Source organism: Salvelinus alpinus, chromosome 7, assembly GCF_045679555.1.
Source record: "Salvelinus alpinus chromosome 7, SLU_Salpinus.1, whole genome shotgun sequence".
In the NCBI taxonomy this organism is placed as follows: Eukaryota; Metazoa; Chordata; class Actinopteri; order Salmoniformes; family Salmonidae; genus Salvelinus; species Salvelinus alpinus.
This window is the reverse complement of record NC_092092.1, coordinates 15,222,012-15,235,671: the sequence shown is the minus strand read 5'-3', so window position 1 is coordinate 15,235,671 and position 13,660 is coordinate 15,222,012.

Below are 13,660 nucleotides of genomic sequence, written 5' to 3'. Positions count from 1 at the left end.
TACCTACATGACACTATCTCTCTCTAAACACATCTACCCACATGACACTATCTCTCTCTAAACACATCTACCTACATGACACTATCTCTCTCTAAACACATCTACCTACATGACACTATCTCTCTCTAAACACATCTACCTACATGACACTATCTCTCTCTAAACACATCTACCTACACGACTCTATCTCTCTCTAAACACATATACCTACATGAACACTATCTCTCTCTAAACACATCTACCTACATGAACACTATCTCTCTCTAAACACATCTACCTACATGACACTATCTCTCTCTAAACACATCTACCTACATGAACACTATCTCTCTCTAAACACATCTACCTACATGACACTATCTCTCTCTAAACACATCTACCTACATGACACTATCTCTCTCTAAACACATCTACCTACATGCCACTATCTCTCTCTAAACACATCTACCTACATGCCACTATCTCTCTCTAAACACATCTACCTACATGACACTATCTCTCTCTAAACACATCTACCTACATGACACTATCTCTCTCTAAACACATCTACCTACATGACACTATCTCTCTCTAAACACATCTACCTACATGACACTATCTCTCTCTAAACACATCTACCTACATGTTACTATCTCTCTCTAAACACATCTACCTACATGACACTATCTCTCTCTAAACACATCTACCTACATGACACTATTTCTCTCTAAACACATCTACCTACATGACACTATCTCTCTCTAAACACATCTACCTACATGACACTATCTCTCTCTAAACACATCTACCTACATGACACTATCTCTCTCTAAACACATCTACCTACATGACACTATCTCTCTCTAGACACATCTACCTACATGACACTATCTCTCTCTAAACACATCTACCTACAGGACACTATCTCTCTCTAAACACATCTACCTACATGACACTATCTCTCTCTAAACACATCTACCTACATGACACTATCTCTCTCTAAACACATCTACCTACATGACACTATCTCTCTCTAAACACATCTACCTACCTACATGACACTATCTCTCTCTAAACACATCTACCTACCTACATGACACTATCTCTCTCTAAACACATCTACCTACCTACATGACACTATCTCTCTCTAAACACATCTACCTACATGACACTATCTCTCTCTAAACACATCTACCTACATGACACTATCTCTCTCTAAACACATCTACCTACATGACACTATCTCTCTCTAAACACATCTACCTACATGACACTATCTCTCTCTAAACACATCTACCTACATGTTACTATCTCTCTCTAAACACATCTACCTACATGACACTATCTCTCTCTAAACACATCTACCTACATGACACTATTTCTCTCTAAACACATCTACCTACATGACACTATCTCTCTCTAAACACATCTACCTACATGACACTATCTCTCTCTAAACACATCTACCTACATGACACTATCTCTCTCTAAACACATCTACCTACATGACACTATCTCTCTCTAGACACATCTACCTACATGACACTATCTCTCTCTAAACACATCTACCTACAGGACACTATCTCTCTCTAAACACATCTACCTACATGACACTATCTCTCTCTAAACACATCTACCTACATGACACTATCTCTCTCTAAACACATCTACCTACATGACACTATCTCTCTCTAAACACATCTACCTACATGACACTATCTCTCTCTAAACACATCTACCTACCTACATGACACTATCTCTCTCTAAACACATCTACCTACCTACATGACACTATCTCTCTCTAAACACATCTACCTACATGACACTATCTCTCTCTAAACACATCTACCTACCTACATGACACTATCTCTCTCTAAACACATCTACCTACATGACTCTATCTCTCTCTAAACACATCTACCTACATGACACTATCTCTCTCTAAACACATCTACCTACATGACACTATCTCTCTCTAAACACATCTACCTACATGACACTATCTCTCTCTAAACACATCTACCCACATGACACTATCTCTCTCTAAACACATCTACCTACATGACACTATCTCTCTCTAAACACATCTACCTACATGACACTATCTCTCTCTAAACACATCTACCTACATGACACTATCTCTCTCTAAACACATCTACCTACACGACTCTATCTCTCTCTAAACACATATACCTACATGAACACTATCTCTCTCTAAACACATCTACCTACATGAACACTATCTCTCTCTAAACACATCTACCTACATGACACTATCTCTCTCTAAACACATCTACCTACATGAACACTATCTCTCTCTAAACACATCTACCTACATGACACTATCTCTCTCTAAACACATCTACCTACATGACACTATCTCTCTCTAAACACATCTACCTACATGCCACTATCTCTCTCTAAACACATCTACCTACATGCCACTATCTCTCTCTAAACACATCTACCTACATGACACTATCTCTCTCTAAACACATCTACCTACATGACACTATCTCTCTCTAAACACATCTACCTACATGACACTATCTCTCTCTAAACACATCTACCTACATGACACTATCTCTCTCTAAACACATCTACCTACATGTTACTATCTCTCTCTAAACACATCTACCTACATGACACTATCTCTCTCTAAACACATCTACCTACATGACACTATTTCTCTCTAAACACATCTACCTACATGACACTATCTCTCTCTAAACACATCTACCTACATGACACTATCTCTCTCTAAACACATCTACCTACATGACACTATCTCTCTCTAAACACATCTACCTACATGACACTATCTCTCTCTAGACACATCTACCTACATGACACTATCTCTCTCTAAACACATCTACCTACAGGACACTATCTCTCTCTAAACACATCTACCTACATGACACTATCTCTCTCTAAACACATCTACCTACATGACACTATCTCTCTCTAAACACATCTACCTACATGACACTATCTCTCTCTAAACACATCTACCTACCTACATGACACTATCTCTCTCTAAACACATCTACCTACCTACATGACACTATCTCTCTCTAAACACATCTACCTACCTACATGACACTATCTCTCTCTAAACACATCTACCTACATGACACTATCTCTCTCTAAACACATCTACCTACCTACATGACACTATCTCTCTCTAAACACATCTACCTACATGACTCTATCTCTCTCTAAACACATCTACCTACATGCCACTATCTCTCTCTAAACACATCTACCTACATGACACTATCTCTCTCTAAACACATCTACCTACCTACATGACACGATCTCTCTCTAGACACATCTACCTACATGACACTATCTCTCTCTAGACACATCTACCTACATGACACTATCTCTCTCTAAACACATCTACCTACATGACACTATCTCTCTCTAAACACATCTACCTACATGACACTATCTCTCTCTAAACACATCTACCTACATGACTCTATCTCTCTCTAAACACATCTACCTACATGACACTATCTCTCTCTAAACACATCTACCTACATGACTCTATCTCTCTCTAAACACATCTACCTACATGACTCTATCTCTCTCTAAACACATCTACCTACATGCCACTATCTCTCTCTAAACACATCTACCTACATGACACTATCTCTCTCTAAACACATCTACCTACATGACTCTATCTCTCTCTAAACACATCTACCTACATGACACTATCTCTCTCTAAACACATCTACCTACATGACACTATCTCTCTTTAAACACATCTACCTACATGACACTATCTCTCTCTAAACACAGCTACCTACATGACACTATCTCTCTCTAAACACATCTACCTACATGACACTATCTCTCTCTAAACACATCTAACTACATGCCACTATCTCTCTCTAAACACATCTACATACATGCCACTATCTCTCTCTAAACACATCTACCTACATGCCACTATCTCTCTCTAAACACATCTACCTACATGCCACTATCTCTCTCTAAACACATCTACCTACATGACACTATCTCTCTCTAAACACATCTACCTACATGCCACTATCTCTCTCTAAACACATCTACCTACATGACACTATCTCTCTCTAAACACATCTACCTACATGCCACTATCTCTCTCTAAACACATCTACCTACATGACACTATCTCTCTCTAAACACATCTACCTACATGACACTATCTCTCTCTAAACACATCTACCTACATGACACTATCTCTCTCTAAACACATCTACCTACATGTTACTATCTCTCTCTAAACACATCTACCTACATGACACTATCTCTCTCTAAACACATCTACCTACATGACACTATTTCTCTCTAAACACATCTACCTACATGACACTATCTCTCTCTAAACACATCTACCTACATGACACTATCTCTCTCTAAACACATCTACCTACATGACACTATCTCTCTCTAAACACATCTACCTACATGACACTATCTCTCTCTAGACACATCTACCTACATGACACAATCTCTCTCTAAACACATCTACCTACAGGACACTATCTCTCTCTAAACACATCTACCTACATGACACTATCTCTCTCTAAACACATCTACCTACATGACACTATCTCTCTCTAAACACATCTACCTACATGACACTATCTCTCTCTAAACACATCTACCTACATGACACTATCTCTCTCTAAACACATCTACCTACCTACATGACACTATCTCTCTCTAAACACATCTACCTACCTACATGACACTATCTCTCTCTAAACACATCTACCTACATGACACTATCTCTCTCTAAACACATCTACCTACCTACATGACACTATCTCTCTCTAAACACATCTACCTACCTACATGACACTATCTCTCTCTAAATACATCTACCTACATGACACTATCTCTCTCTAAACACATCTACCTACCTACATGACACTATCTCTCTCTAAACACATCTACCTACATGACACTATCTCTCTCTAAACACATCTACCTACATGCCACTATCTCTCTCTAAACACATCTGCCTACATGACACTATCTCTCTCTAAACACATCTGCCTACATGACACTATCTCTCTCTAAACACATCTACCTACATGACACTATCTCTCTCTAAACACATCTACCTACATGACACTATCTCTCTCTAAACACATCTACCTACATGACACTATCTCTCTCTAAACACATCTACCTACATGTTACTATCTCTCTCTAAACACATCTACCTACATGACACTATCTCTCTCTAAACACATCTACCTACATGACACTATTTCTCTCTAAACACATCTACCTACATGACACTATCTCTCTCTAAACACATCTACCTACATGACACTATCTCTCTCTAAACACATCTACCTACATGACACTATCTCTCTCTAAACACATCTACCTACATGACACTATCTCTCTCTAGACACATCTACCTACATGACACTATCTCTCTCTAAACACATTTACCTACAGGACACTATCTCTCTCTAAACACATCTACCTACATGACACTATCTCTCTCTAAACACATCTACCTACATGACACTATCTCTCTCTAAACACATCTACCTACATGACACTATCTCTCTCTAAACACATCTACCTACATGACACTATCTCTCTCTAAACACATCTACCTACCTACATGACACTATCTCTCTCTAAACACATCTACCTACCTACATGACACTATCTCTCTCTAAACACATCTACCTACATGACACTATCTCTCTCTAAACACATCTACCTACCTACATGACACTATCTCTCTCTAAACACATCTACCTACATGACTCTATCTCTCTCTAAACACATCTACCTACATGCCACTATCTCTCTCTAAACACATCTACCTACATGCCACTATCTCTCTCTAAACACATCTACCTACATGCCACTATCTCTCTCTAAACACATCTACCTACATGACACTATCTCTCTCTAAACACATCTACCCACATGACACTATCTCTCTCTAAACACATCTACCTACATGACACTATCTCTCTCTAAACACATCTACCTACATGACACTATCTCTCTCTAAACACATCTACCTACATGACACTATCTCTCTCTAAACACATCTACCTACACAACTCTATCTCTCTCTAAACACATATACCTACATGAACACTATCTCTCTCTAAACACATCTACCTACATGAACACTATCTCTCTCTAAACACATCTACCTACATGACACTATCTCTCTCTAAACACATCTACCTACATGAACACTATCTCTCTCTAAACACATCTACCTACATGACACTATCTCTCTCTAAACACATCTACCTACATGACACTATCTCTCTCTAAACACATCTACCTACATGACACTATCTCTCTCTAAACACATCTACCTACATGACACTATCTCTCTCTAAACACATCTACCTACATGACACTATCTCTCTCTAGACACATCTACCTACATGACACTATCTCTCTCTAAACACATTTACCTACAGGACACTATCTCTCTCTAAACACATCTACCTACATGACACTATCTCTCTCTAAACACATCTACCTACATGACACTATCTCTCTCTAAACACATCTACCTACATGACACTATCTCTCTCTAAACACATCTACCTACATGACACTATCTCTCTCTAAACACATCTACCTACCTACATGACACTATCTCTCTCTAAACACATCTACCTACCTACATGACACTATCTCTCTCTAAACACATCTACCTACATGACACTATCTCTCTCTAAACACATCTACCTACCTACATGACACTATCTCTCTCTAAACACATCTACCTACATGACTCTATCTCTCTCTAAACACATCTACCTACATGCCACTATCTCTCTCTAAACACATCTACCTACATGCCACTATCTCTCTCTAAACACATCTACCTACATGCCACTATCTCTCTCTAAACACATCTACCTACATGACACTATCTCTCTCTAAACACATCTACCCACATGACACTATCTCTCTCTAAACACATCTACCTACATGACACTATCTCTCTCTAAACACATCTACCTACATGACACTATCTCTCTCTAAACACATCTACCTACATGACACTATCTCTCTCTAAACACATCTACCTACACAACTCTATCTCTCTCTAAACACATATACCTACATGAACACTATCTCTCTCTAAACACATCTACCTACATGAACACTATCTCTCTCTAAACACATCTACCTACATGACACTATCTCTCTCTAAACACATCTACCTACATGAACACTATCTCTCTCTAAACACATCTACCTACATGACACTATCTCTCTCTAAACACATCTACCTACATGAACACTATCTCTCTCTAAACACATCTACCTACATGACACTATCTCTCTCTAAACACATCTACCTACATGCCACTATCTCTCTCTAAACACATCTACCTACATGCCACTATCTCTCTCTAAACACATCTACCTACATTACACTATCTCTCTCTAAACACATCTACCTACATGCCACTATCTCTCTCTAAACACATCTACCTACATGAACACTATCTCTCTCTAAACACATCTACCTACATGCCACTATCTCTCTCTAAACACATCTACCTACATGAACACTATCTCTCTCTAAACACATCTACCTACATGACACTATCTCTCTCTAAACACATCTAACTACATGCCACTATCTCTCTCTAAACACATCTACATACATGCCACTATCTCTCTCTAAACACATCTACCTACATGACACTATCTCTCTCTAAACACATCTACCTACATGCCACTATCTCTCTCTAAACACATCTACCTACATGCCACTATCTCTCTCTAAACACATCTACCTACATGACACTATCTCTCTCTAAACACATCTACCTACATGACACTATCTCTCTCTAAACACATCTACCTACATGACACTATCTCTCTCTAAACACATCTACCTACATGACACTATCTCTCTCTAAACACATCTACCTACATGTTACTATCTCTCTCTAAACACATCTACCTACATGACACTATCTCTCTCTAAACACATCTACCTACATGACACTATTTCTCTCTAAACACATCTACCTACATGACACTATCTCTCTCTAAACACATCTACCTACATGACACTATCTCTCTCTAAACACATCTACCTACATGACACTATCTCTCTCTAAACACATCTACCTACATGACACTATCTCTCTCTAGACACATCTACCTACATGACACTATCTCTCTCTAAACACATCTACCTACAGGACACTATCTCTCTCTAAACACATCTACCTACATGCCACTATCTCTCTCTAAACACATCTACCTACATGCCACTATCTCTCTCTAAACACATCTACCTACATGCCACTATCTCTCTCTAAACACATCTACCTACATGACACTATCTCTCTCTAAACACATCTACCTACATGACACTATCTCTCTCTAAACACATCTACCTACATGACACTATCTCTCTCTAAACACATCTACCTACATGACACTATTTCTCTCTAAACACATCTACCTACATGACACTATCTCTCTCTAAACACATCTACCTACATGACACTATCTCTCTCTAAACACATCTACCTACATGACACTATCTCTCTCTAAACACATCTACCTACATGACACTATCTCTCTCTAGACACATCTACCTACATGACACTATCTCTCTCTAAACACATCTACCTACAGGACACTATCTCTCTCTAAACACATCTACCTACATGCCACTATCTCTCTCTAAACACATCTACCTACATGCCACTATCTCTCTCTAAACACATCTACCTACATGAACACTATCTCTCTCTAAACACATCTACCTACATGCCACTATCTCTCTCTAAACACATCTACCTACATGAACACTATCTCTCTCTAAACACATCTACCTACATGACACTATCTCTCTCTAAACACATCTAACTACATGCCACTATCTCTCTCTAAACACATCTACATACATGCCACTATCTCTCTCTAAACACATCTACCTACATGCCACTATCTCTCTCTAAACACATCTACCTACATGCCACTATCTCTCTCTAAACACATCTACCTACATGACACTATCTCTCTCTAAACACATCTACCTACATGACACTATCTCTCTCTAAACACATCTACCCACATGACACTATCTCTCTCTAAACACATCTACCTACATGACACTATCTCTCTCTAAACACATCTACCTACATGACACTATCTCTCTCTAAACACATCTACCTACATGACACTATCTCTCTCTAAACACATCTACCTACACAACTCTATCTCTCTCTAAACACATATACCTACATGAACACTATCTCTCTCTAAACACATCTACCTACATGAACACTATCTCTCTCTAAACACATCTACCTACATGACACTATCTCTCTCTAAACACATCTACCTACATGAACACTATCTCTCTCTAAACACATCTACCTACATGACACTATCTCTCTCTAAACACATCTACCTACATGAACACTATCTCTCTCTAAACACATCTACCTACATGACACTATCTCTCTCTAAACACATCTACCTACATGCCACTATCTCTCTCTAAACACATCTACCTACATGCCACTATCTCTCTCTAAACACATCTACCTACATTACACTATCTCTCTCTAAACACATCTACCTACATGCCACTATCTCTCTCTAAACACATCTACCTACATGAACACTATCTCTCTCTAAACACATCTACCTACATGCCACTATCTCTCTCTAAACACATCTACCTACATGAACACTATCTCTCTCTAAACACATCTACCTACATGACACTATCTCTCTCTAAACACATCTAACTACATGCCACTATCTCTCTCTAAACACATCTACATACATGCCACTATCTCTCTCTAAACACATCTACCTACATGACACTATCTCTCTCTAAACACATCTACCTACATGCCACTATCTCTCTCTAAACACATCTACCTACATGACACTATCTCTCTCTAAACACATCTACCTACATGACACTATCTCTCTCTAAACACATCTACCTACATGACACTATCTCTCTCTAAACACATCTACCTACATGACACTATCTCTCTCTAAACACATCTACCTACATGTTACTATCTCTCTCTAAACACATCTACCTACATGACACTATCTCTCTCTAAACACATCTACCTACATGACACTATTTCTCTCTAAACACATCTACCTACATGACACTATCTCTCTCTAAACACATCTACCTACATGACACTATCTCTCTCTAAACACATCTACCTACATGACACTATCTCTCTCTAAACACATCTACCTACATGACACTATCTCTCTCTAGACACATCTACCTACATGACACTATCTCTCTCTAAACACATCTACCTACAGGACACTATCTCTCTCTAAACACATCTACCTACATGCCACTATCTCTCTCTAAACACATCTACCTACATGCCACTATCTCTCTCTAAACACATCTACCTACATGCCACTATCTCTCTCTAAACACATCTACCTACATGACACTATCTCTCTCTAAACACATCTACCTACATGACACTATCTCTCTCTAAACACATCTACCTACATGACACTATCTCTCTCTAAACACATCTACCTACATGACACTATTTCTCTCTAAACACATCTACCTACATGACACTATCTCTCTCTAAACACATCTACCTACATGACACTATCTCTCTCTAAACACATCTACCTACATGACACTATCTCTCTCTAAACACATCTACCTACATGACACTATCTCTCTCTAGACACATCTACCTACATGACACTATCTCTCTCTAAACACATCTACCTACAGGACACTATCTCTCTCTAAACACATCTACCTACATGCCACTATCTCTCTCTAAACACATCTACCTACATGCCACTATCTCTCTCTAAACACATCTACCTACATGAACACTATCTCTCTCTAAACACATCTACCTACATGCCACTATCTCTCTCTAAACACATCTACCTACATGAACACTATCTCTCTCTAAACACATCTACCTACATGACACTATCTCTCTCTAAACACATCTAACTACATGCCACTATCTCTCTCTAAACACATCTACATACATGCCACTATCTCTCTCTAAACACATCTACCTACATGCCACTATCTCTCTCTAAACACATCTACCTACATGCCACTATCTCTCTCTAAACACATCTACCTACATGACACTATCTCTCTCTAAACACATCTACCTACATGCCACTATCTCTCTCTAAACACATCTACCTACATGCCACTATCTCTCTCTAAACACATCTACCTACATGACACTATCTCTCTCTAAACACATCTACCTACATGACACTATCTCTCTCTAAACACATCTACCTACATGACACTATCTCTCTCTAAACACATCTACCTACATGACACTATCTCTCTCTAAACACATCTACCTACATGACACTATCTCTCTCTAAACACATCTACCTACATGACACTATCTCTCTCTAAACACATCTACCTACCTACATGACACTATCTCTCTCTAAACACATCTACCTACCTACATGACACTATCTCTCTCTAAACACATCTACCTACATGACACTATCTCTCTCTAAACACATCTACCTACCTACATGACACTATCTCTCTCTAAACACATCTACCTACATGACTCTATCTCTCTCTAAACACATCTACCTACATGCCACTATCTCTCTCTAAACACATCTACCTACATGACACTATCTCTCTCTAAACACATCTACCTACATGACACTATCTCTCTCTAAACACATCTACCTACATGACACTATCTCTCTCTAAACACATCTACCCACATGACACTATCTCTCTCTAAACACATCTACCTACATGACACTATCTCTCTCTAAACACATCTACCTACATGACACTATCTCTCTCTAAACACATCTACCTACATGACACTATCTCTCTCTAAACACATCTACCTACACGACTCTATCTCTCTCTAAACACATATACCTACATGAACACTATCTCTCTCTAAACACATCTACCTACATGAACACTATCTCTCTCTAAACACATCTACCTACATGACACTATCTCTCTCTAAACACATCTACCTACATGAACACTATCTCTCTCTAAACACATCTACCTACATGACACTATCTCTCTCTAAACACATCTACCTACATGAACACTATCTCTCTCTAAACACATCTACCTACATGACACTATCTCTCTCTAAACACATCTACCTACATGCCACTATCTCTCTCTAAACACATCTACCTACATGCCACTATCTCTCTCTAAACACATCTACCTACATTACACTATCTCTCTCTAAACACATCTACCTACATGCCACTATCTCTCTCTAAACACATCTACCTACATGAACACTATCTCTCTCTAAACACATCTACCTACATGCCACTATCTCTCTCTAAACACATCTACCTACATGAACACTATCTCTCTCTAAACACATCTACCCACATGACACTATCTCTCTCTAAACACATCTACCTACATGACACTATCTCTCTCTAAACACATCTACCTACATGACACTATCTCTCTCTAAACACATCTACCTACATGCCACTATCTCTCTAAACACATCTACCTACCTACATGACACTATCTCTCTCTAAACACATCTACCTACATGACACTATCTCTCTCTAAACACATCTACCTACATGCCACTATCTCTCTCTAAACACATCTACCTACATGACACTATCTCTCTCTAAACACATCTACCTACATGACACTATCTCTCTGTAAACACATCTACCTACATGCCACTATCTCTCTCTAAACACATCTACCTACATGCCACTATCTCTCTCTAAACACATCTACCTACATGCCACTATCTCTCTCTAAACACATCTACCTACATGACTCTATCTCTCTCTAAACACATCTACCTACATGACACTATCTCTCTCTAAACACATCTACCTACCTACATGACACGATCTCTCTCTAGACACATCTACCTACATGACACTATCTCTCTCTAGACACATCTACCTACATGACACTATCTCTCTCTAAACACATCTACCTACCTACATGACACTATCTCTCTCTAAACACATCTACCTACATGACACTATCTCTCTCTAAACACATCTACCTACATGACTCTATCTCTCTCTAAACACATCTACCTACATGACACTATCTCTCTCTAAACACATCTACCTACCTACATGACACGATCTCTCTCTAGACACATCTACCTACATGACACTATCTCTCTCTAGACACATCTACCTACATGACACTATCTCTCTCTAAACACATCTACCTACCTACATGACACTATCTCTCTCTAAACACATCTACCTACATGACACTATCTCTCTCTAAACACATCTACCTACATGACTCTATCTCTCTCTAAACACATCTACCTACATGACACTATCTCTCTCTAAACACATCTACCTACATGATTCTATCTCTCTAACCCCACCCCTCTGCTACTCTCAGTCCATCCCACCTATCACCTTAACCCCACCCCTCAGCTACTCTCAGTCCATCCCACCTATCACCTTAACCCCACCCCTCAGCTACTCTCAGTCCATCCCACCTATCACCTTAACCCCACCCCTCAGCTACTCTCAGTCCATCCCACCTATCACCTTAACCCCACCCCTCAGCTACTCTCAGTCCATCCCACCTATCACCTTAACCCCACCCCTCTGCTACTCTCAGTCCATCCCACCT